We start from the raw sequence: 25,602 nt of genomic DNA on the forward strand, positions 1-25,602 counted from the left end.
TTTTGTTCCTTTTTACTAATAAATTCAGATCAGGTGCTTTAAAATTGGTGGAACTACTGACCACGCAAACAAAATTTCCCCCCCTCCCTTCCTCCCTCCCTCCCTAAATTTTTTTTTTTTTTTTTTTTTTTGGTTTACCTAGTAATTACTACGCTGGGCCTGATACATGGAAGACAGAACAATTATAAGCAAAATAAAACATGACCCCTACTCTCATTGGAGCTTTTCATTCACCCCATTCAATTAATGATCTATTTGTTTTATTGTTAACAATTATGTTCTAACCCATGAACTCAATGAAAGATAATAGAGCAACTGTGGGTATGGTATCTCTTTCATGGCAACAAAATCAAGTATGGCTGAACCCCACCCACAATAATCCACCGCTTACTTCTGCACAGCCACAGAGTACTACTGGGCTCATTAATGCTCTTTGTTACTCTAGATACTGAGTTCTCCCACGCCCTATGACCTTGTTTCCCAGGCTAATCCACACCTGCTAATCAGCAGTCTTAAAATACTGACTCCTCTGGGAAGATTATTTTATGTATAGATGTTTTTAAACATAAGTTTTCTACTTAATGACGAAAGCCATGACCTAAGGCTAAAACACGGGTAGAATTCTGATTGTGTTTCCCAACCAGTCAGCACTTCTGCCCATCCTCCCCACTGAACATTGCACATACACAGACATCAAAGCAGATTTTTCTTTTTCCTTGTATCTCACCAAAGCCTGAATACACACACAGATACACACTCACACGTGTGCACATACACACACACACACACACACAGCTTGTTCTGAAGCCCCAAAGCCTTCCTTTCCATGTGTGACCTATGCATCACCTCAAACATTTCTCAAACCTATTTTCTGCTGCTTTCCATACAGGTCTCCTATATTTTCCACTTATACAGCATGCCCAAGGCAATTTTTTAAGTCTGCCTCAGACAATGCCTCTTGGATGCATCTGGAGTCTTGAAAGCTGACTACCCTGTGTTCTTCTGTAAATGTTGCTTGAGAACTGGTTTGGAGGTTTTAGCAGGGAGTGCAGATACTTATGTGCCCTTGAGCCAAGAACAGTCAATCTCTATTAGGGGAAGGCCATCCTCTTCCACTAATGATGCCAATTTTGAAGGGACACATGCGGAGCTGTGAGAAGGGAAGGAGACACTCATGTCACTAGCTAGATCAGCTGAGTCAGTGCTAGCAATCAATAGAGCAACAGATGTTTTAGCCAACTTCCCCTCACATCCTGATAAAGGCATCTTAAACTCTTACATAACTGAAATTTCACTCAATTTTAATAAAGAGATGAAAGGGAGGTAAAAGTAAAAGCTAGGGTCCCTCAATCAGGAACTTTGTAACCAATGAGGTTGAACTATTTGTTAATGTCTGAATTCATAACAACAGGATTGTTTTCAATAAGAAATTGGCTTGCTTGAAAAATACTCTGAAAAGTGTTTTATAAAGATTTTTGTTTTCAGCAGTAATAGACTAAGTAATTCAAAGGAATCCTTGCATTGAGAAAACCCCAGAAAAACAAGGAAAAATGAAAAAAAAATAGGCTGTAAGGTTCAGGAGAACTAAGTAGTTATTGAAAATTCAGTGTGCCATCAGCGGGATAAAAGAGATATACAGGATAGGTTGTTATTGCAGGTATTCATCCTTTGTGGAGAGTTGCTGATTCTGAAATAGTTTCTGAAAGTCTGGGAAGTTGAATGCTGCTGTTGAGTCCCTCATGGGAATAAGTATTCAAATTAGGGTTCTGGATCCAAGATGGTGGGTATATAGTACCAATAAGTAATATATACTCCATGATGTTTGATTAGGAAGTCTCCCAGACCTCACAGAGATGGAAACCCAGTTTTAAATCACTCAGTCTAAGAGCAAATTAAAGATATCTAGAGTCAGACATCTAGTAGAAAGAGAAAGCCTGTTATCACTGAAAAAAAAAAAAAAAGGACACTATTCATGGTTTCTAATTATCTTCCATATATAATGTCCAAGTGTCAAAGCATATTGGCCAAAGGACTTGGTCACCATGAGCTGGAAGGAACAAGAAAAAGGGTTCAAGATTGTGCAGTTGTCAGATACAGATTTTAAATAAAATTTGCTTCCTGTGTTCAAGATAATGAATTGGATTAATAGCAATTTAAGGGAATTAGAGCTAAATAAATGGAATTTTAGAAAAAATAGAGAGATTTAAAAGTTGGAAAGCACCCAATCCAGAAGATAGGAAGGAGCTGGAAGAAACTAAATGAAATGAAAGAATTGTATAAGCAGAAGGGAACATAAAAAGGAAAATAACGTAAAAAATTAACAAAAAAAACCTGATCGGTTATTACAAAATTACTTTCCCTTAAGGCAAGGCAGGTGTCTATTGGCAAGATTTCCTAACTGGTGTTGATCAGGACTTTTCTGATTGACTGGTTTAAGGTTCAATTTCTGGGAAAGCTGAAACTGTAATTAAATTACATTTTGGTTTGGTGATATGGAGCTTAGCATAAACAATGGCATTTTGGGCCTGTTTTCTTATTTTTAACAAGACATAATTATTTTTGAATACAGTATGATAATAGTTTAGAAAACAAATTGATTAAAGAGAAAAACAAAGAATCTACAAACAGAACCACACATACATGGGCGATTATTTGTTATAAAGCTAACATTAAATATCTCATTCAATAAGTGCTGCTGAACATCTAGATATTGACATTTTTAAAAATAGCAGTTATCTCTTAGCATTCACAAAAATCTATTTCAAGATGCAGAGAAAGCATTTGACATACTCAACATCCATTTATAATAAAAACTGTCAATAAAATGGAAATGAAAGTAACATACCTCAATACTATAAAAGCCATATATGACAAATACATAGCTAACATCATCTCAATAGTGAAAAACTGAAAGCTTTTCCTCTTAGATCAGGAACAGGACAATGAAGAGAAGAAAAATCAGAATTAGCAAATCAGATGATAGAACAGTAGACAGTGCATTAAACAATTCAGAGGGAGAAACAGCATATAGAAAAAGCATAAGGGACATGTAAGAAGTTAGGAAAATGTCTAATACATTTTTAATCAAAGAGGCATTAGTCAAAGAAATGGTAGCTGAGAATTTCCCAGATGTGAATAAATATCAAGTCACAGATTCAAGAAGGTCTACAAACCCCTCTTGTTTTAAATAGAAAACCACACTAAGGACATCAAAGTCAAACTACTGGAAAGCAATGATCGAGTGAAATCTAAAAAGGCTGCCAGATGGAAAAAGCACAAAGTTCAAGAAGTTCAGCCCACAGGATCAAATACTTGATGAATTTTAAGATTTTATATGAAATTAATCTATGCTCCAAAAATTCTGCACCTTTTCCAGATGTCTTGCAAATACTGTCACTAATCTTGGTGTGACTTTGAGATTGTAAGAAGTTGAATCTTTCATCTGTTATACTTTCTGAATGATGACTGAAGCTGTTGGAAGTTTTAGAGAGATACAGGCCTACTGAAACTTTTATGGACTTGGGCCCTGTTCTTTTTTATTAATTAATGTACAGTTTATAATTTGCACATTACTAGCTAGTGTTCCCATGCATAATTATGCCAAATTCTGCCTATACATAGGCACACAAATTTGATTTTATGGGTTTCCCTATTAACTTTTCAATATCAAAGGACAAAATTACAGGGATCCTCAGTGTTTGCATTACTTATATATTGATGTTGTGTTTCTAAATTCAAGTTACGCTCACTCCTAGAATCGTTTATGCATTAGAGTTAGTTTTCAAGTAATTTTGATTTTATTGCAGCTCCTGCTTTCATAATATGCCTTCAGGTGTCCTTGAAAAAGTGCTTTCATCTCGGTGGATTCAAATGCCCTCCTTTGGCTTCCGTGGGCAGCAATTACGGTGTCCTGTATCATCTAGTCTCTTTATATGGTGATCCCCATGCAGCTGAGATGCAAAGATTCTACCCCAGTGATTTAAGTCTGGCCTTATTCCAAGCCTTAATTGATGGAGACTTTGTCCTGTATTTAGTATTCAGCATAGAGCATAGCATTACTCGAGAAATAGTTCCAGAGAATGAAAATGACCTAGTTGTTTCAAGCCTCACAGCAAAGTGGAATTACCTTCTGGACCAGGCCTACGGCTCAGTGGCACGCTGATCATTTTTTCTTACTAAGTAATTTCCTAAGATGCAAACTGGACTCATTTTGAAAATATAGAACTCTATTAAATATACAATAAAATGAAAAGACAAGGTACAAAATGTTATGTGCACAATTAGAAATACAAACAAAAAAATTTAAAAAGTGAAAAGGGAAAGTCTGGATGGAACTCTACCAAAATAATAATGATGGTTTTAGTACTGGAAAATAGGCAATTATTTTTCTTTTCTTCATTTAATATGTTTTCTAGATCTGAGTTATATTGCCTTTATAATTAAACAATAAATTTCTTCTAAAAACAATGTTAAAATAACTCTCTGATAAAAGGTTTTGACCACCTATTTTTATAACTGCCTCTTCTTAGCAGTGGACCTGAGATTATAATGCAAGGATGTCATCATTAGGCTCATGACACATTAATAATCCAACTGGAGTTTTTGACATTATGGTTTGCTTATTTTGTAATACACTTCTTTTTAGCACCTGTACAATTCAAACCTTTTAATTACATTTTACATGAATGTGAGGCAAAGTAATTGCAAGCAAGTTTTCATATATGCTTTTTTCTTAAGCTTGACTTATTATAGCAGTCCAAATGTGGTGGGAACACTGCTTTAACCAAGCAGGAAGACAAGGAGGTAATTGTGATTTCACTCTAAGTCATCTGGAATGGAATTTTCAAATCATCTTTTTTAATCTTGCTGATGTCTTAATCTACAAAAATAAGATCAAGTTATTAAAAGTATAAAAAAAATTCAAGTAATCTCTTGCAAATCTAGAGTACACATGTGAAAATAATGCAAATTAAAAACAAATATGAAATATTTTTCTTTCATGTTTCATTTGATTCCAAAATAGGTTTAGAAATGGCATCAATGATTTTTATATGCTTCATCTTTATTCTGCCTGATAATGTCCTTTGATATTTACTCTATATAGTTTGAACAGCTATAGAAAATATCCATAGAACTTTAAGTTAGCATGACATTCATTTTTACCTGCATTACAGGAAAAATATCCAATTATCCTTAAGCTAAAATAAATTTATTTTTCAAGTAAATTGCACTATAACAACCCAATCTTATGATTGGGAACCATGGCAATAGCTTCAAGTAGGAAGCTGAAAGCAGTAGTTATGGCATGGCTGACTTCTTTCCATATATTCCTGTGGTCAGGTCTTAAGAATATTTACTGCTTTTCTCTCCCCCACATCACTAACCCCTGTATTCCCTTGTCCCTTTCTCCCCCCACCCTGCAAGGAGACATCTGCTTTGTGCTATTATTTGCTCATAAATTTGAACAGATGATAGATATCATGCTGAATGCCAGAGAAATTTCTTATGACCCCAGCCTCACACTATGCCTCAGAAGGGAATGTGAATTAACTTTTGCTGTCCTGCGTTTTGACATTATTTGTTATTTCATAGAATCATGGAGTTAGAAGAAAATTCTAATGGAGTTGAATGACATTTTCAACAAATTAATCCTGTGTAGAAGCAACTATAGAAAACAAGATAAGCAGCTCTCCTTTATTGATTAAGTGTCTGCTGGGCAGTCCCTACCGTTCTCTTGTCCTGCCCCTTGTTTCTCCATAGGAGCTCTTTGGCATCTCAACAGAACACAGAGGTACTCAGAACAGGTCCCAGAGCACAAATCTAATTCCAGTAGTCCTAATATCATAGAAGGTCATCAGAAGTCTAAGGAAAAAAAAATAGCTACTTGTCCAAGATTGCAGAACACAAAGCCTTGCACACATTAGGTCCCAAAATATATTTCTATGGTGAACAAAATTATTGTTGGATCTGTTTTTTTGGTCTGAAAATTCTGCATTTGTTAGAAACTATTCAAGGTGTAAAAGGAGAATGGTGGTATGAAAGTCAAATATCCAAAAGCCTATAGGTACACTAAGGAACTTGCAAAAAGTATGAAAGTGGTCTCAGAATGTTATCCTGAGGAAACAACAAAATATTGAACCCAAGTACCACTCTTGCACATATCTGGTGAAACCCTGGATGCTACTGGAATCATGAATGCTTTAGCACACAATTTCCCAAGACCAAGAGCTCTAGTCAACTGCTGGATACTAAATGTAGAGGTTCTGTAATGTAGATTAGAGTTGAACTCAGTGTCACAGAAATCATCAGGTGCATGAAGTTTTAGAAGTTATGGAACTCCTAGATATTCTAATTGCTTAAAAATTACAGTGTTTTGGGGCCTCCCCAGTGGCGCAGCGATTGAGCGCTGGGTTGCGAAGCTGCCCGCGGCCTCTGCGGTGCCGGTTCGATCCCCGGGCTGCTCCCCGGCCACAGGAGGAGGGTCCCACATGGCGCGCAGACCTCTCCTGCCGCCCGCTGCTCCCCTCAGCAGTGTACTTCGGTCCTTCTGCCTGCTCTGCTCCCCGCTCTGGCTCTGGTGAATTCTCGCACCCTCCCGCGCTTCTGACTGTACCCAGTGCTTGTATAAACAAAACAAACAAGCAAATAAATAAATAAATAAAACATGCCTCTATTAAAAAAAAAATTACAGTGTTTTGATATACATTCCCACTTTATTTAAAATATTTGATTTAACAGGATCATTGATTTCTTGTAGTAGAGGAAGCCAAGTCTGCTCTCTGCACTTCAGTTTTCCCATAACTTGGGAGCTGTAATGTCAGTATTTAGTACAAATACAGATAAGTGATCATAATACCAATATAAATATCCATGCTTATTACAACCATATTAAATCTTTAGAGAATGCAGTGATACACTCTAGGTCTTAGAATTTCATCAGAAGTCTGAAATCTGAGACAATAAAAGATAAGACTTGCTTCTTATCTAATAAGAAGCAATGGATTCATCACCAAATGGCCCAACTGGTCTCTCCATCATCTGCACCAATATCCAGTATAAGTGAAGCTTAGAGATTTGTTAGAGAACAGTCAATGAAGGGATTTAATGGGCATATATAAGACAATCACATTTTGTCTTCCCTCTACTCAAGTAAGGGTGACCCCCAAAACCACTCAGAGCTTGGAATGTCTGTAAAAAGGGAGATTGACATTTCACTCATGTACCCCCAATTTTTGGTCAGATATCTAATAGCTGCAAAAACACATATATATCACAAAAGAATTATATTTAGAATATAAGACCTCATAAAACAGAATCATTAAAAAAAATTTAACTTAGGACATGAGCAAAACTGTTTGAACAGAAATTGCCCAAAAGAAGACATTAGATGGCCTACTTGCACATGAAAAATAAAAAAAAAAATTACATGAAATCTCAGGACCCTCAGGGAAGCAACAACTTAGTAGTAAATTGGTGGATTATATTTCATACAGTCATATATTTAAAGAGTAGTGTTAACAACCAAGACTGATGAATTATTGTCTTGATTTCTGAGACAATAGTCAACATTATTACTATAACAGTTCACTTTTATCTAATTCATAGTTCTGCCCATACTGGTATAGACATGACATCTCCCATTTGGCAATTGGTTCCCTGTAGCTTGTAGAGATAGAGAGGATGGTACATGTCTCTTGCCACCCTGCTGGTGGGAATGCAAACTGGTCCAGCCACTATGGAAAGCTGTGTGGAGGTTCCTCAAACTACTAAAAATGGAGCTACCATATGACCCAGCAATTCTATTCCTAGGGATCTACCCAAAGGACACAAAAACATTAATTCAAAAGAATATCTACACCCTTATGTTTATTGCAGCACTATTTATAATAGGTAAGACTTGGAATCAACCCAAATGCTCAAAAATAAATGACTGGCTCAAGAAGATGTGGTATATATACACAATGGAATATTACTCAGCCATCAAAAAAGAGAAACTCATGCCATTTGCAGCAACATGGATGGAGCTAGAAGTGATCATGCTCAGTGAAATAAGCCTGAAGGAAAAAGAACAATATCAAATGGTCTTTCACTTATAGGAGGAATATAGGAGAACCAAATAAGGGATCAGGAAAAAAAATAAAACTAGCAGGCAGCCATATATAAGAGACATTCTGCAAGGGAGTGGGAGGAAAAGGGATCAAAACAGGGGAGAGAAGAGACTATGGTGGTGGTTCATGGGTGAACTGGTGGTGAGAATTTTACAGGGACTACACAATGACATGAAATATATAAATAAAAAATAATTTTTATTTTTGCAGAAAAAAATTTTTTTTCACTGCAGGAGACTCTGACTGCAGAGAAAGAATGAAGGATGCTGTGAATTGGCCTCACTGTTGGAGTGTGTCAGGATCAGACAAAGTATAGGCATTTTCACCTGAACCTCCTAGACACCCAGCCAAGCAGGCAGGATTGAGTAAGTTTGAAAGGACTCAGGTGCCTGCCAAGTGGAAAGTGGACTATTTTTCTTTACTATCAGGAGTGGAGGGTGAGTGGTGAGAAGTTATCTGAAGGTGCCATTTACGCCATGGAACGTTGCAGGGCAGAGCACCCTGTCCTTGCTTCTGACCATGGATTAGTTAGAAGTAGAGTGAGAGGATGGTGGAAGTGGATAGAGAAAAAAAAAAAAAGGCGATCATTTCATTGTCCTATTTTAAGATAGATTTTTAGCATATGAGCCCTAATTTTTTAACTTACTTTATACTAAGGAAACTGAAACTCAGATAGGATGATGGAGCCAAAGGAATCACCAGGAGTCTTGTGTCTCCTAAATGAATTCCTTGAGAGAATGCCACCATCCCTTTAGAGAGAAAATGCAAAGAAATCAGAATATATGGGCACTGGACTACTTTTTTGGCTTGTTCAACTCACATCCTAGAAAGTTCAGACTGACAATATGTGAATGATATTGTGACACTAACTGGGTGATAGTGGGTAACTTGCTTCACCTTCTTAAGTTGCCATTTTTTTTTTTAATCAATAATATGCAGAGATTGGACCAACTTAGTTCTAAATTCTTTTTTAGATTTTATAAAGGTATAATCATAGCTCAAATGGAGAGAGGGAAGAAGAAGGGAAAGGGAGAAAATATGGAAGAAAGAGTGAATGTGTAAAATTGCAAATAAGTTGCATTAGTTAATATGTTATACCTTAAAATTTATGCTTTCCAGGATTGTCATAGTATTGCATTAGAGCTTCAAACAGTGGCTTTATTTCTATAATCTCTTGCTCTTCTTTCACATAATTTCTTTTAGAAGTATTGTTAAGATGATTTCATAATAAAAAAGAACAATTTAGGAAATGGAAGCATTTTATTCTTTCTGAAATGTTTTCAGTTGTGAACAGTAAAGAAAAATCTACGACCTAGGAAGCCATCCCTGTAAGTGGATTCCCAGGAGATGATATGGAGTTTTTTTGTTTTGCTTGTTTGTTGTGTTTTTATTTTTTTAAAACACATGATGGGAAGAGACTGGGAAATTGTAACTTCAGCTGGGTTTGTTGCTGCAGTTTTCAATCCTGTCACAATAGGTGTCATGAAGATGAATCAAGTTGGTGCTATCTTCTGTCTTCATTATCATCCAAGGGGCTAGAATCGGAAAGGATTCATTTTGTGCCACTGTCATTTCTCGTTACTATCTTTGTCATGAGAGTGAATTATAACAGCCCTCCAATGCCAGCTCTGGCGTTGCTCTCATTACAGACTTTCATTCTTGAGATGAAGATGGTAATAAGAATGGAATGTCGTGTAAAAACAGAGCTCACTTTCGTGACAGTTGGAAATTGGTGATGAAAATGGAAAATGGCAGAAAAAAATAATCCTTTTTTTGTGGCAAAAATTGTCCTGCAAACAACATCGTGGACCAAAGGTATCCCTCACCATGGCAATAATAACAATGACAAGGCACACAGTAAACAGCTCTTGGAGCAAAGGAAGGGGTTCTGAGGCATCCATCTTGCCTGGTGCTTTGGAAATATATCCCTTAATCCTGAGTAATGTAACATCCATTTAACTGCAAAAGTAATGTGATAGGCAATTAGGAGCATCTCTGTTCTCCCTTTGGTGATGTGAGTGTCTCTGTTATATACTAGCAGAAAGACACTACCAAATGTATTGTAGCTATTAAAGTATCTGTATAAGATACCTTACACACACATGCTCACAAACACTCATGTGTATATGCATGTTCTAGAAAAGTATTTCGCTGACTCAATAATAGTTTTAGCTATCTAAAGGAAGGCTATTCATACGTTACTGTATTGAATGACTTTGTTTTAAGCCAAGAGAATTGATCACTCTTAAAACTACAGAAGACTTTCTTATCAAAACAAATGATTCTGTGTATCACCGAATTACCTTTACTACTAGGCTGGGTGTCAACTCTAAACACATATAACTCATGCAATTTGCAGCAACATGGATGGAGCTGGAAGGGATCATGCTCAGCGAAATAAGCCAGAAAGAAAAAGAAATATACCGGATGGTCTCACTCATAGCAAGAATTTAGAAAACCTGGATGAGGGACCAGGAAAAAGACTAATTATATTAAAGTAAAAATCAAAATCAACAAGCAACTATAAACCAGAGACACACTACAGGGGGCAGGGGTGGGAGGAGAGGAGGGATTAGAGTCAAAACAAGGGGGGGTGAGAATTGTATGGGGAATATAACCAAAATGAAAATGCATAGATTGTGCAAAAATGAAAAATGATGTAAAAATATATAAAATAATTAAAAAAAACAAAGAATGAAAAACAAAAAAAAAAATTTGAAGGAAGAAAAGTACCATTTACATTTCAATTTTAGAAGGAATGCCCTCAGTCTTTCTTTCTTATTCTTGCTTTCTTATTCAGTCTCGCTTTCTTAATTTCTTATTCTGTCATATTCCAACTGTGAAGTTTTTGTTTGCCAGTCAGGCTATATCTTTTCTGAATGAGGATTGGAGCACAGTAATATTGGAAAGAGCTTGGTGTGAAACGGTCCTTTTATTACATATCATTTAAAGCACTCTGTTTCATGTTTTATCATTTGCCTACCTACATAACATATTCAGATTTATCCACTTTTTCACTTTGTCATTGTTGGGAGGAAAAATAGGCATTTTAATATGCACATTGAGCACAGAACTATTTATAAATGATTATGGAGTACAGAAACGTTTATTATGTGCATGTTAGTGGCTGGCATGCATTGAGGGTTGCTAAATGTTGACACAGTTGCCTATGTTATATGGACAAGCCAGGGAAAGTAGGCACGAGAGACCACTTTTATTAGTATGAAATGAAGGCAATTACTCTGTAAGACATCACCTGAATTTATTTGTTTCCTTTTACTTTGGAGTGGTTCATGCCAAGGCCACTTTATAAGTATTGAAATCTTTTAGATTTTAAGGGACTGGAACGGGGGCGGGAAAAGGGGAAAAAAGATTATTTTAAACTGATCGAATTTTTACATAGGAAATTTCCCAGAATGATTTTATGTAGTTCTGCCATGTCATTGAGACAGTGTTTTCAATTAAAAATCTGAAATAGTAGATTATCCAAAGAGAGATTTGTGTCATGGTGCTAATGTTGAAAGTGTAGAAACCCTTTAAATCATCTGAGGAAAGCTCATTTTCGAGCAGAGGTTGTTAACCATGTTTGAAACCCCAAGAGTGTTTGTTATTAAATATCTGAGACTAGAGTTTCTTATACAGTAGATTTGCAGCAGAACTCAGGAATCTGATTGTTTAAACAATTCTGTTGTATTAACTGCATTAGAAACAACTGTTTTAGAATTAATTTGTAAAATAATCATTAGTTGTCTTTTCTATGATCGTCTCCATTAACTTTCCCTACTAACTACATTCTTGATTCAGTCCATTTATCTGTAAAATGTATATGTAAGCACCTATTATGTATCAATATGGCATTTTTTTTTAAGATTTTTTTATGCATACAAGGGCTGGGGTACAGGCCAGAGATGCGGGGGTTGAGAGGACTCACCAGAGACAGAGTGTGGAACAGAACAGGCAGATTGACTGAAATACACTGCTGAGGAGAGCAGCGGGCAAGTCAAGAGAGGTCTGCTGCGCCATGTGGATAGCCCCCTGGCTGGCCAGGGATCGAACTCTTGCTGCGGAGGCTGTGGATAACTTCATAGTGCAGTGCTTAACCTGTTGTGCCACCAGGGAGGCCCCAATATGGCATTGGAGGGAGTTGGAAAGGATAGCATTCTAAGACATTCTCAGGTCTTATAGCCCCGAGACACACAAAGAAATAATTCTTAATGCAGCTGCAAACACTCTCCAAGTTTATCCCCCTGGAACTTAATGCAAGAGAGCAGGAAAAAAAAAAAATCCAACTCCAAGTTTTCCCTGAAATCAGTTCAACTACACCCATATTTCACAAACTTCTGCCTGAGGGTCCAATTGGCCTCTACTTTAGCACATATCTCTAGACCAGTTGTAAACCCCTCCCTCAAACAGGATAGTAAGGAATCTCCCTGCCTTCTGCCTCTGGCTCTGACAATAGCAGCAAATTGCTTCTCCAGACATTGAGGTTGTTTGGGAAAACCGGCCCTCAGATTTCTTGTCTCTGACAGTCAGGTGACTTATTGGAGTCAACAAGGAAGCAGGTTTTTGTGTAATATTTCCATCAGTCTAAAAAGTTGTCTATGAAATTAGTAGTGAGGTAGTGACTTATACTCAAGTCACTGGTTTAAAGTTTGCTTTGATTTCGTCCCTTCTCGAATATGAAATAATAAAAATATTAAGTATGTAACTTTTTTGACAGACTTCTTCCACTTGGCTTATGCTGAACGTGATGTTATTCATGGATAATTACTTCATTCCCTTTTTGCAAGGTAGTGTTGTATTCTACGGTTGTACTGCATTTAGTGTGCTCAGTCATCAATGGATAGAATTTAGTTTGCTTCCAGTTTTTGGTGATTATGAATGTAACCATTCTGGGCACTCAGGGACAGATCATTTTGTGGCAATACATTTTCAGCACTTGCACAAATACCTTGAAGTGTAGGATTGTAGGTTAATATATTAAGTCTATGTTTACTGCCAAGCTGTTTTCTGTGGTGGCGATACCATTTTCTATTCCTACTAGAAATCTATGGGGATTGTAGATGCTTTGCCTCTTCACCAGTAATTGCCTTGTGTAATTTTAGGCATTCTAGTGGAGTGATATCTCGTTGTGGTTTCAATTTGAAATTTCTGAATGATTAGTAATGCCAAGCAAGTTTTCACAGGTTTATTTGAAATCTGTACTTTTGTTTGTGTGTGATGGTTTGGTTCAAAATTTTTGTCCACTTCGTTGAATAGTCTGTCTTCTTAATTATTGTGTGTGTGAGTTCTTTTAAGAGCAGAAAGTTTTCATTTTAAAGAACTACAAATTATAGATTTTTATTTCATATTTGTGCTGGCAAACAAGAATTTTTGCCTACCCCAAGATCACAAAGATTTTCTCCTATAAATTTTGTTTTAGACATTTTATATATTTAAATTTCACATTTAGGTCCGTAACCCATTTGAAGTTAAGTTTTTCTTTATATATGATGTGTGGGAGGAAAAGAGATGAGTTCTTTCCCTCCTACCAGCAAAATTATTGAAAAAACTGTACTTTCTTTGTAGAATTACCTTAGCACATTTGTCAAAAAGATCAATTGACTATAGGCATATGAGATAATTTTTAGATTTTATTTTGTTTCATCAGTCAATGTTTATCTTACCACTAAAACTACACTGTCCTGGTTAGTGAAGCTGTACATTTACTCTTCAAATCAGGCTTAGTGTGTTCTTCAAATTTGTTTGCCAATTTTAAAATTTCTTAGGGTAATCTAGAATCATTGTCATTCTATTTAAAGTATAGGATAACCTCCCCAACATAGAAAAAAAAAAGACCTTGTTGGATTGTGATTAGTGTTCCTTTGAATCTGTATATAAGTTTAGGGAGACTTGACAACAATATTGAGTTTTCCAATATGTAAACAGAGTATAACTCTCAATATTTAGGTAATTTTAAATTTACCTAATCAGTGCCTTTCTATTTTCAACATAAAATTTTTGTTCATGTTAGATTGGGTAGATTCATGTTTAGGTGGCTTCATGTTCTCTTTTTATGTTGTTATACATTAAAAAGATTTTAAAGTGTATTTCAATATTCACTTGCTCTGTACTAGTATATAAAATGTACTTTTTAAAAGATTTTATTGACTTTGTTAGTGATCCATGAATTGGACAGCATCCAATCTAGCAATTTTATTTTTAAGTTAACTATGTATCCTGTGATCATTCTAAACTAATTTATAATTTCTGGGAAGTATATTATGATTTGGGGGGATTCTACTTATACGGTAACCATCATTTCCTGCAAGAGTTTCTAATCATGTTTCTTCCAGTCAGGTCCTTACAGCTTTTAATTTGCCTATCTTGTTTTATCACACTGGCTAGAACCTCCTATACAATAAATACTGCATGGTGTTGAAATTGAGCACATCTTATTATTCATTATCTTGCAGGGAACCACCATTCTTTTCTTGTTAAGCATATTTTCAGTTATATGTTTTTAGATGCCATTTATCAAGTGAAGAAAGTCCTAGTCTTAGATTGCTGAGAAATATTTTAACCTTTGATAGATGCTAATTTCTTTCAAATTCTTTTATTACATCTATTGAAAATTATAGATTTTCCTCCTAGATGGTTTTGATAGAGTGAATTACAAAGTATGGTTTTCAAATGGTAAATCAGTCTTGCATTTCTTGGATAAATGAGTCATTTATGTTGTACTATTCTTTCTATATGTTTATAGATGTGGTTTATAGATGTGGTTTGCTAATAATATCTTAATGTGTTTTACATCAATGCTCATGAGAGTATAATAGATTATGCCAAGTTTTTCTTGTTACTGTTTTTATATTGGTCTATTTAAAGTTGTATTTTCTTAAAGTGCTTTGCCTGGTTTTGGTGTCACCATAAAAATGAGTTGGGAAATGTTCTTCAGTTTTCTAAAGGAATCTGTGTAAAACTGGTATAAATTTTTAATTGTTTCATAGACTTCACACAAGCTACAAATTCAAATTACTTAATAATCATTCAGATTATTTAGGTTGTCTCCTTCCTCATGAAATAGTTTCAGTTCTTTGTGTAATTCCAAAAGTGTATCCATTTTGCCTCAGTTTTAAAATTTATTGACATGTTCATTAGCCTCTTATTTTTCTTTATAGAAGCGATTCAGGTTCTCTCTTTTATCTTGATATTGGCAATTTCTGTATACTTTTTTCTCTCATTCTGTCAAAGCTTTAAAAATTGATTGAACTTCTTGGTGGTCTGTCTTGGTGAATAATCTCTGTACATTGAAAGAATTCTGTTGTTTTGGGAGGAATGTTCTATAAATATTAATTAGATCAAATTGGCTTATACTGCTATTTTTTATATAGCCTATTTTCCTCATTTATTTTCTCATTCTGTCTAATTTTATTACCAGGAAAGAAAGTTTTCAGTTTTTACCTGTAATAGCTGGTTTTTCTTTTTCTATTTTAGGTTTGTCAGTTTCTACTTCATCTGTTTTGATGTTCTTTAAGTTGAATCCATGGTTAAAGATTGTTATGTCTTCTTGATAAATGGATACTTTAACAACTACAATGCTGCAGTTTCATAGATTCTGGCGGAAGACAAAAGACCCTTGGGTCACAGACAAAGTCCTTTATTACTCATGACACAGAAAATAACATGAACATCATGTTTGTGTCAATTCTCCCTTTCTCTTCAATCTCATGAGTGCAAGAAGACAAGACCAAGTAGATGCCATGCAAACAGTATGTTTGTGTCCAAGTGAGGAACTGTTAACTCAGGAAACCCAAATGCCATAAAAGGCGATGCTAGGAAATATGTCCAACATTTTCCCTGAAGGACATTATCTTTATTATCCTGAACAGCAAACAAATCTGACTTATATCCTAGAGATGTTGAGAGACACTCTATCTTCCAAGCTGTCCACTGTACAGACATTTTAAAAGAAGTATCCATAATGAAAGCTATCACAAGATCTAATAATATGTTAAAGATCATAGAGAACTGTTTTCCAATAGTGTCATTCTCTATATCTGGAAATATTCCTCATTTTGCTTTCTATTATTTTGTTATTATAGCCATTCTGCTGTCTTTGGGATAGGTATTTCTTTAGCATATATATTTCCATCTTTCTACTTATAACCTATTACTGTCTATATATTTAAATTAGATTTTTGTGGGAAGCAGTTGGTCTTAATATTTAATCTGACACTCTTTTAATTGAGTTTAGGCCATTGACTTGAAATGTAACTACTAAAATGAATGAATTGAAATCTATTAACACTTTAATTTTCTGTTTGTATCATCTATTTCTGTAATGTTTCCTTCTTTTTGTTAGTGTGTATGGTTTATATACATTCTACCTTCAAATTTTATTAAGCCACTGCAAGCTATATTACTCCACTCCACTTCACTTTACAACTGTATACTTTCATATACTTCCATTTTCTCACTTCCGTCTGTTTTGCTATCTTTGTTCTACATTTTACTTCCATGTTTTAAACTCCATAATGCATTTTTATTTTTTTTATTTAAACACATTTTTAATGTATTCAAAATGAGAAAAAAAAACTCACAATTTATATGATTTCTGGGATCAACTATTTATGCAAATTCAAATGTCATAAGGCATCCTACTGTTCTTTTACCTGAAATATATGCTTTAATCTTTCTTGTCTCTGAGCTTTCATTTGTTTGAGAAAGTCTTTGTTTTTATCATTGCTTTTTCTTAACTTTAATTTGATCATTTCTCTCTAGTTTACTAATGTGGAAGTTAGCCTATTGTTTTAGACCTTTTTTTCTAATATATGAATTTGTGCTATACATTTCCCTTAAACACTGCTTCTTCTACATCTCACAACTTGATAATATTATATTTTCATTTGATTTTTAATTTTCTCTTCAGACTTTTTTGTCCTGCATATCACCTAGAAGGGTGTTGATTAATTTTCAAGGGAAGGTAGACCTCGCTGGTGAGTTTTCACATAGTAAATGAAAGCAGAATATTGCTTGAGCAGCAATTTGTCTTTTTTCGTTAGAAAGTCTAAATCTTGTCTGATGTAGTTATTCGCTATTTCATTGAGTCTCTATTCCATTGAATCTAAGACACACTTTTATTTTTAACATTGAAGTTAAGATGAGTTTTATATCTGATCTCCTTTTTCAGTCATGGTTGATCAGACAATCTTTTTTATTATTGCCTGGAAAAAGATGTGATAGCATTCCCTGAGCAGTCAAGTATTAATAGTGCTATCAGCAAAAATTTCAGAATGGGTGTCAATGATTTTGGAAAAATGAAACAAGTAACAACAAATTGGCTATAATATACCAGTGGAATATTTTTTAAACACTTAATACATAATGTTGTAGGAGCAACAGGAGTGATAAAATAAAAGTGTATAATAGTAATCCTGAAACAGAAATCAAAAGCAGAGTGATCCTAATTGCAAGATAGCTTGCAATTCAAGCACTAATAGCTCTTACTTCTTGTAGAGTCCCTCTAAGAAATTCTCATCAGCAATAATTTTAGTATAGAGGATCAAGTCATGTGGTAAAACATTGGCAGGATAGCTTTGACTCAGAAAGTTATTAAGAAGACTTAGATTCTTAATATGAAGATTTTTATGAAGGTATTTCTACCTAACAAATATAATTTCCTGATATTTTCTTTTTATGTGGACACAAGACAAATATCAAAATTAATGTTTGAATAAGTCTAAAAAAGCTCTTTAATATTTGAAGTTAAAAGGTCTAAGTGAGAGAAGGCATTGTTCATTTGATTGGCTGAATTTTTTTCTTAGCTATACAGAAAATAAGCAGTGTCTTATAAGCAATGCTTTAAGAATACAGTCACTGTTATGGGTGCTGCTCTTGTGTAGTAATTTTTTTGAAGATTTATTTATGCATACAAGAACTGGGGTACAAGCCAGAGGTGTTGGACAGGTGAGAGGGTTCACCAGAGACAAAGTGGGGAAAAGAACAGGCAGACTGACTGAAATACACTGCTGAGAGGAGCAGCCAGTGAGCAGGAGCAGTCTGTTGTGCCATCTGGGTAGCTTCCTGGCTGGCTGGGGATCGAATTGGTGCTGCAGAGGCTGCAGATAGCTTCACAGTGGTATGCTTAACCCCTTGCACCACCAGGGAGGCCCTTGTGCAATAATTTTTAACAATTACTTTTATTTAAAAAAAAACCTCATGTCTATTATATTTTGTGTCTTTTCTTCTAAATAAATTTTATTACAACTTTAAAAATGTAATTCACTTCTAATGCCCAGTGCAAATATGTATTTAAATTCTTAACTATTTACTTTAACCTATAATCACCTATTTTGCCTACATAACAAAATAAAATTTTACCACTAACTTCAATAAACATTAATCAAAATCAAAGATCAACAAAGCAGGGAAAACAAAATGAAAAATAGGATACATGTGGCTCTTCTTTAGAAGAGATTTCATGGTTTAGACATTACCGTAGAAGTAAGATTCATTAATTATTCAAAGTTTTATTTGATATCAGAATATAAGTGGGATATGGAATGGAATATTATTGCTTTAGCAGGAACAATGGCTTCATAGATAAATTTCTGTCATAATTATAATTCCACTGTGCTCCCAATTTGTGGCAAAGAAGACTTTAAGTGGTAAAAGTAAAATCTTTGGGAATTTTTTTTTTTTTTTAGAATTGTATTCAATTTCCACCTTTTTAGAGAAAATTATTCTGCTCTTAAAATTTGTCAATAATTTATCTGACTTACAAGAGCTTGTCAAGAACTGTCATGATTCTGATCATGAAAAGGCAATATTGGTATGACTTGGTCTTAGGAGTCAGAATTGGGAGTTAGTTGTCAACTTCTCCTGTTTATCTTAGGGAAAGCACCTAACTTCTCTGCTCTTATTTCTTCACTGTACACTGGCAATACCGGATGGTGTCGCACATAGCAAGAATTTAGAAAACCTAAATAAGGGACCAGGAAAAAGTCTAATTAATACAAAGTAAAAATCAAAATCAACAAGCAACTATAAACCAGAGACACACTACCGGGAGTTGGGGGAAGGGCGGGGAGAGGAAGGATTAGGGTCAAAATAGGCAGGAGTGCAATTGTATGGGGAATATAACCAAAATGAAAACGCATACATTGTGCAAAAATGAAAAATGATGTAAGAATTATATAAATAAAAAAGAAAATAAAAAGAAAGAAAATAATGATTATTGTACCAAGAGCTAACATTTATAAATACTTCATATTCCAGGACTACATAAAAAGCTTTCTGCATATCATCCCATTTAGTCTGGACAAGAAGCTTCTGGAAAAGGTGCTGTTATTATCTCCATTTCACAGATGAGGCACTAACAAGGACACTGTAGAATTAAATGAAATACCATTTATAATATTCTTGGTGTGCAGAGTGGACACTCATGGTAACGATGGTGATGCTTACAACAATGATGATAAAAGTAGCAATGGTAATACCAAGATAAAATTTCTATGCATCAGCTTTATGCCATTATCATAAATGAATATTCATTTAACTTTTGGAAATACAGCATCATGGCTTATTTAATAAACAGGTATCACCACCCTATTATGGCTGGACCCTGAGATATAAAATAATGCAATTTTATGGATTCTTTAGACTAGCAGGAAAGGAGGCTATTTGAAGAAAATATTAAGGGAAGGAATGATGAGGGAGGAGATGAAGGCCATGTGACAAGGAGAAAGGAAGGAAGAGTGGGCTTCATTTGGATTACAAAATCGCAGGTATATTCCAGTATCTACTACATGCTATGCATCAGCCCCCACATTCAGAAATCAGCTGCTGGGAAGACACGTGTAAACACAGCAGAGCATTTTTCTTACGGAAGTGTGGTGATCCGTAGCGCCTGTCACACTGGAATCCGGCTTTATGCAAAATGACTGCTGGATCGCAGGTCCTAATTCAGTGTGCCATCTGTAAAAAGAAAAAAAGGCACTGTCGTACATCTGTACAATTGATATTATGAAATGATGCTAAATTATAAAATCCAGTGAGAAAGAAATAGATTTTTTTTCATTCATCCTGTAACTACTTGTTTATTTCAAATATGCATATCTAAGGATTATGGAAAGGGTGGAGTAGGATACAGAGACAGAGAGGGGAGAGAGGGCAGAGACATCACAGCAGCTTCCAGCTGCTTCAAATCCCTTGGAAAGAGGTTTGAATTAATTCTATGAAGAAAAATAGGTGCATTCAATAGCTTCAGCTATATTTTGTGCCGATCCAGTTAATATGTCAAAATGTTCTGCTTCAAGCAAGAAGACAGAAAAGCTTTACCAACACCACAAAGGGGCATCTTAATCCCATCACTCCTTTGTCACCCTCCAAGGAAATAGCATTATGTAAGCATCTGATTTGCATCAGGGGGCGGCCTTGATTTTGGAGAAAGCTGTTTGCAATTCAATAAGCTCCACACACAATGTTGCCTTTCATGTGATTTTTATGGTGCTGTTGATAATGATCATAATGCTTTTTTCCCCCAATGGAGAACACCGAGGCAATGCTGGAAAATCAAACTTTGTCTCTGCAAGTTAGGGGATATTTGAAAATTTAGAGAAATGGAGATTCAGGTTTTATGATATCTGACCTAGATTAAGAAAGTTTGCAGAAGGGCACTAGGTCAGGTAGATGCATGCCGTAATTGATGATCTAAAAATGCAGACTGAGACAGTTTGAAAAATGAGGGAGAGTGGGGAAGTGGCCAAAGGGTGAAAAGGAGGGAGGCGGGAAAGAGAAAGAGAGACAGAGATGAACAGAGACAGACGCAGAGAGAAGACAAAAACTCACTGCTTGGGAGACTGAATCATGGGGTAGGAAAGCAGTTTTGCAATCCTTGAGAAGGTCAAAAGTTCATATGAAATTCATCAAATACTCATTTCCCTAATTCATTCCTCTCAGCTTTTTGAGTATGCTGGTTATGCCACAGGATCTTGTAAAGCCCAGGATTTTCTTTCCATTTCCCATTCTGAATAGTTAAATAACAACCACCTCCTTTATAGTCCTGTAAATCTTAATTCTATTTCCATCTGTGCTGAGTTGTTAAAAAGTTAATGATTAAGAGCTGCTTCCTGCCTTGGCTTGCTTACTCTTTGGCAGAAAACTTGGAGGTAAGGCACTTATGTGATGGGCATCAGCTAAGGCTACTTGGACTTCAGCTTCAAACACAGACATCTCTGCAAATGTGCTAGAAATGAGAGACACACCTGATACTGGGAGAGGCTAAGGAAGGGGAAGTAACAAAAACATTGGCTGTCAATGGCAAGGACTTGGGAACAGGGTCTACATGTTTTGCCACAATCTCCACTGAGCCTGGCAGAATGTAATGCTAAGAAAAAATGTTCCATGTTCATCATTATTCATTTGAAAATCTAAATTGATTGCCCTGGTGCCTGTAATGAAAATAAGAGCAACACAAGATTTCTAATCGCAGGTTGTTTAAGATCAAGCAGGGGCGACATATAAGCCAACAAAGGAAAGTAAATATCTCTAACACACTGCCCTCACACAACTTTTATCTTTCAAATGGCATGCGATATTTTGGAGGCATGAAAATTGTTTCCAACTTGATGTTATTATATTTTGAGTCAGATAAACCTGTGTGATGCGGTTCTCCTGTGCATTGTAAGATAATTTGCAGCATCTTTGGCCTCTATGTACTGGGTTCCAGCAGCATCCCACCCCAACTGCAATAGTAAAGAGTGAAGATTCATCTGGGACTGGGAGGCCTCCTGGCCCCTGGCACCCTGCCTGCCGTGTACTGCACCCTGCCTGGTTGCTGCACTACATGTAAACATGTAAAAGCTCAATGAAAGCCTGAGAAAGCCACAGAGGACTCCAGGACTCTCCTTTATCTTGTCTGCTCGGATCATAGATATCCTGCTCTGTCCCTTCCTGCCTCTACACATGTCCTCACACACATTTATGATTAATGTGCAAAATTCTGGTTAAGGCATTTTGGAAGAATAAAACATACGAGGTGTTGCAAGTCCATATCAAATATTTCTTAAAAATTTAGGAACCTAAATAATGAAGTAATGGATCCTGCCTTAAATGATGAATACGGGTTTGTTAGATTCATGAGCTGGTGAAAGCCTGAGGTCTGGTGGCATCCAGAAAGAGATGGCATCATCCAGACAGCCTCAGTGATCACCTGAGTCTAGTAGACGTTCTTTCTTAGTCATTTTGCTTACTCTGCTTCTGTCTCATCCCAGGCTCGGGACAGTGACAGGGGCCTTCACACAGACAACTGACCCACCTGGACTCTAGGGTTTTGATTCAAAGTGCCCTGCTACATTTGTCACACTCAGAGTCTCCGAAAGGAATCTTAACAGAACTTCATGTGTTCTTCATGGTTTCTTTATCCTTATATTTTCCCTCTACTTTCCAATAACATTGCCACCAGGAAAACCAAATAATGTCAGAAAACAGTAATAAAAAAGGTACATGATTATCCAAGTAAATTTTCTTCAGTTAATCTAAACTCAAACTGTCTAATGAAATTCAATATACATTATTGAAAAAATGACATGTGGAAAAAAAGGAATGGTGGGACATGGCATCATTTAATTTTTTCTCTAGAAATTTATTTTCTCTCACATGGAAAATGTTATGTCACATTCATCTCAGTATATAAACTCCAAAATTCTTAATGCATTGATAAATCAGTGATTTTTTCATGAAATCTAAGCATGCTTATCTTTTATCAGATTTTTCAAATATAATTGGACTTCTAGTGTGCATTATTCTAAATTTGTCTCATACTTAAAATTACATAATATCCTGTATGCTTTTCTAATTTATTTACTATGTGTCACTGTCTCTTTTAAAAAGTGTAAGTTTTATCTCCTGCCTCCCTTTAGAAAGTTCTTCTGTGTCCTTTATTCCCTTTTTAATAGTTGCAAAAGACCCTGGGTCTTCATTAATCCTTTCTTCTTGTAGCAACTCAATAATGTTAATTCTTTCCTTTGAAGCGACTCAATGCTTGTGTTACATCCACATTTAATTTTTTTCATGGATTAGTGCAATGAGACAGTGTCATTATAAAGAGTCTAATTGCAGAAATGTGTCACTAAATTTTTCTGAAAAATTTATTTTTGAAAATCTGCTAAAATATTCAATAAGCCTTTACAATGCAGCTGCAAGGCCCACTACACAGATTTAGCAGAGTCTCCAGCAAGATTGCCCCTATGTTAAACTGCAACCACAAGTTTGGGGAGGTCTCAGGGAGCACTTCTGATAGACTAGTTACTATCGTGAAGGGTTCCCACAGTTCCTCAGATTTGAAAATTCACTGGAATGACTCATAAAAAGTATGAGTGTATATTTACATGATTACACTTTTATGAAAGCAAAGAGATACGACCTGAACCAGTCAAAGGCAGAGACACACAGAGTGAGATCTAGATGAATCGCCAAAGTAAAGCTTCTATGCCCTCAGGATGCTTCACCCTCCCCACTCAGGGTTACATAATTACCAACCAGAGAAGCTCCTCTGAGCTCCAGAGTCCAGAGTTTTTATTGGTTTTTCATTATATAGGCATGACTGATTAAACCATTGACTATAGAATTGAACTCTCCTTCCTCCTTCCTAGACATCAGAGGTCGGGTTGACTTCTTGTGACTCATATCTACAACCTCTAATCACTATTTTTGCCATGGAAACCCACATTCCTGAAACTAGGGATCCAACTTGAGTCACATTGTTAGCAAAAATTCAAGTGTAGTCCCAGGGATCCAGCAGGAAAAACACATGCTGCTATTACTCAAGAAATTCCAAAGATTTAGCTCTCTGCAAGAACCTAGAATAAAAATAATGCACTTTTTTAGTATATAGTAGCCCTCCTTTTCAAGGTATACTCATTATATACCACAGAAATGAAGATATTCACTGAGTTTAATACTTTCTATCTACTTCTGTTCTTTTCAGAAAGAAGAACATAAAACAAGTGTGGGGAGAGGAGAAGACATGAATAACAGTATTTCTGTAAGTAAGAGCCTTGGGCAAAATTGTGAAATAGTTGAATATTAGATCTTGAAGCCATTTGGGAGATTCGCCAATCCTACCATTTTGTTGTATAGAAGCAAATAGGTCAGGAGAATTAGTGTCTTGCTCAAGGTAGAAAAGAGTAAGTAGTAAACTTCAAATAGGAATCAAAGTTCACATTTATCATTCTTCTCACCACACCACTAAGCATATTTTTGGAGTCTACCCAAGTATTTCAGATCTGTACCTCCTTGTTTAACCATCCTGCCGTCTTCCTTTCCCCATCACTGGAGAGATTTCAATGTTAAGCTGTTTTCTTTCTCCTGTTCTTTTTTCTACCTCTCCCTCTTCATTCCTTTGCAATGCCAGTGGGTCAACAAGTGAACTATAGTTTCTCTTGCCTGTAAGCTCTGATCTCTAAAACTAGCAAGGTCAGAAATGTGCTAATTAATTCATTTACAGCTCTCCTAGATATCATGATAACTTAACTCAGTTTCTTAAAATTAACCTTATAGATTGGTGTTAATGAAGGGGATTTTAGAAATAAGACCCTTGGCACTTCTGTCAACACAGGTGTTAATATATGCCAAAGAGGCTGAATCTGAGTAAATAGAAAGAAAATGTCATTAACCAGGTATGATACTTAGCATGATAGGAGAAAGAAAGAATAACAGAGAAGTACCAGCTGACTGGTCTTCTTGTGGTATATCTCCTATCCTTCTCCCAGAATACCCTTTCTAAAATGCAAATCTTACCTGAAACACAGGGTTGAGAGTCTGCCAGTGCCTCTCCATAACCTCCAATCTTCTTTCCATTACATGCAAGGATTTTCCTCATGTCATTTCAGTTTGTTTTTCAATTTAATCTCCAGTCACTCCAGCTTCTATCACCTTGTAACCTGATCAACCATATTATACTATTCCATCCCTTTCATATTCTATTTCCTCTGCCTGGAATTCTCTCCTAATCCTGCTGGACCTTTTTAATGCAGACAAGTAATTCCTTGAAAAATCAGCATAAGAAAGTACTTTCTTTGAATATTTCCTAAAAACTCAGATATGATTGATGTCCCTCTTCTACTTTCTTTTATTATTCTTAGAAACCCAAGTTAGGATTTTTCATGTTGCAATTTTTTAGTAAATTATCTACCCCAAATGAATTAAGAACTTCCAAAAGTAAGGATCAGGTGTTGCTTGATTTTCTTTCCTCAGAATCTGGCCCAGATTTACTAAATTATATATAAACCCAATTAATGTTTGCTAAATGAATATATGTATCTATGCATGCTATGTATGTGCTGCTCTATCTGTATATCTATCATTATCATCCTCATCCACCTCCATCTCTCCTAGGATATTGTGAAAGGCCTTTATAATGTAGACTTTAAAAAATAATATCAATTTTAGGCTTTGAAAAAATCAGTGCCCAGTAAATTGTGTTATGTGTATGTGTGTGTGTGTGTAAGAG

At 35.6% G+C, this 25,602-nt stretch overlaps 1 long non-coding RNA gene across 4 annotated transcripts in view; it reads right to left on the bottom strand.

The window, feature by feature from the left end:
- LOC119247438 (uncharacterized) overlaps positions 1-25,602 on the bottom strand; it is a 109,447-nt gene that overhangs the window by 58,129 nt on the left and 25,716 nt on the right. For all 4 annotated transcript variants that reach the window (XR_005125749.2, XR_008552181.1, XR_008552180.1 and 1 more), the window contains one exon: positions 19,976-20,066. This is a non-coding gene — a long non-coding RNA (uncharacterized LOC119247438). The remainder of the gene's footprint in view (positions 1-19,975; positions 20,067-25,602) is intronic.

This window comes from Talpa occidentalis, unplaced genomic scaffold, assembly GCF_014898055.3.
Source record: "Talpa occidentalis isolate TD23 unplaced genomic scaffold, MPIMG_talOcc4v2.1 talOcc4.16, whole genome shotgun sequence".
Lineage (NCBI taxonomy): Eukaryota > Metazoa > Chordata > Mammalia > Eulipotyphla > Talpidae > Talpa > Talpa occidentalis.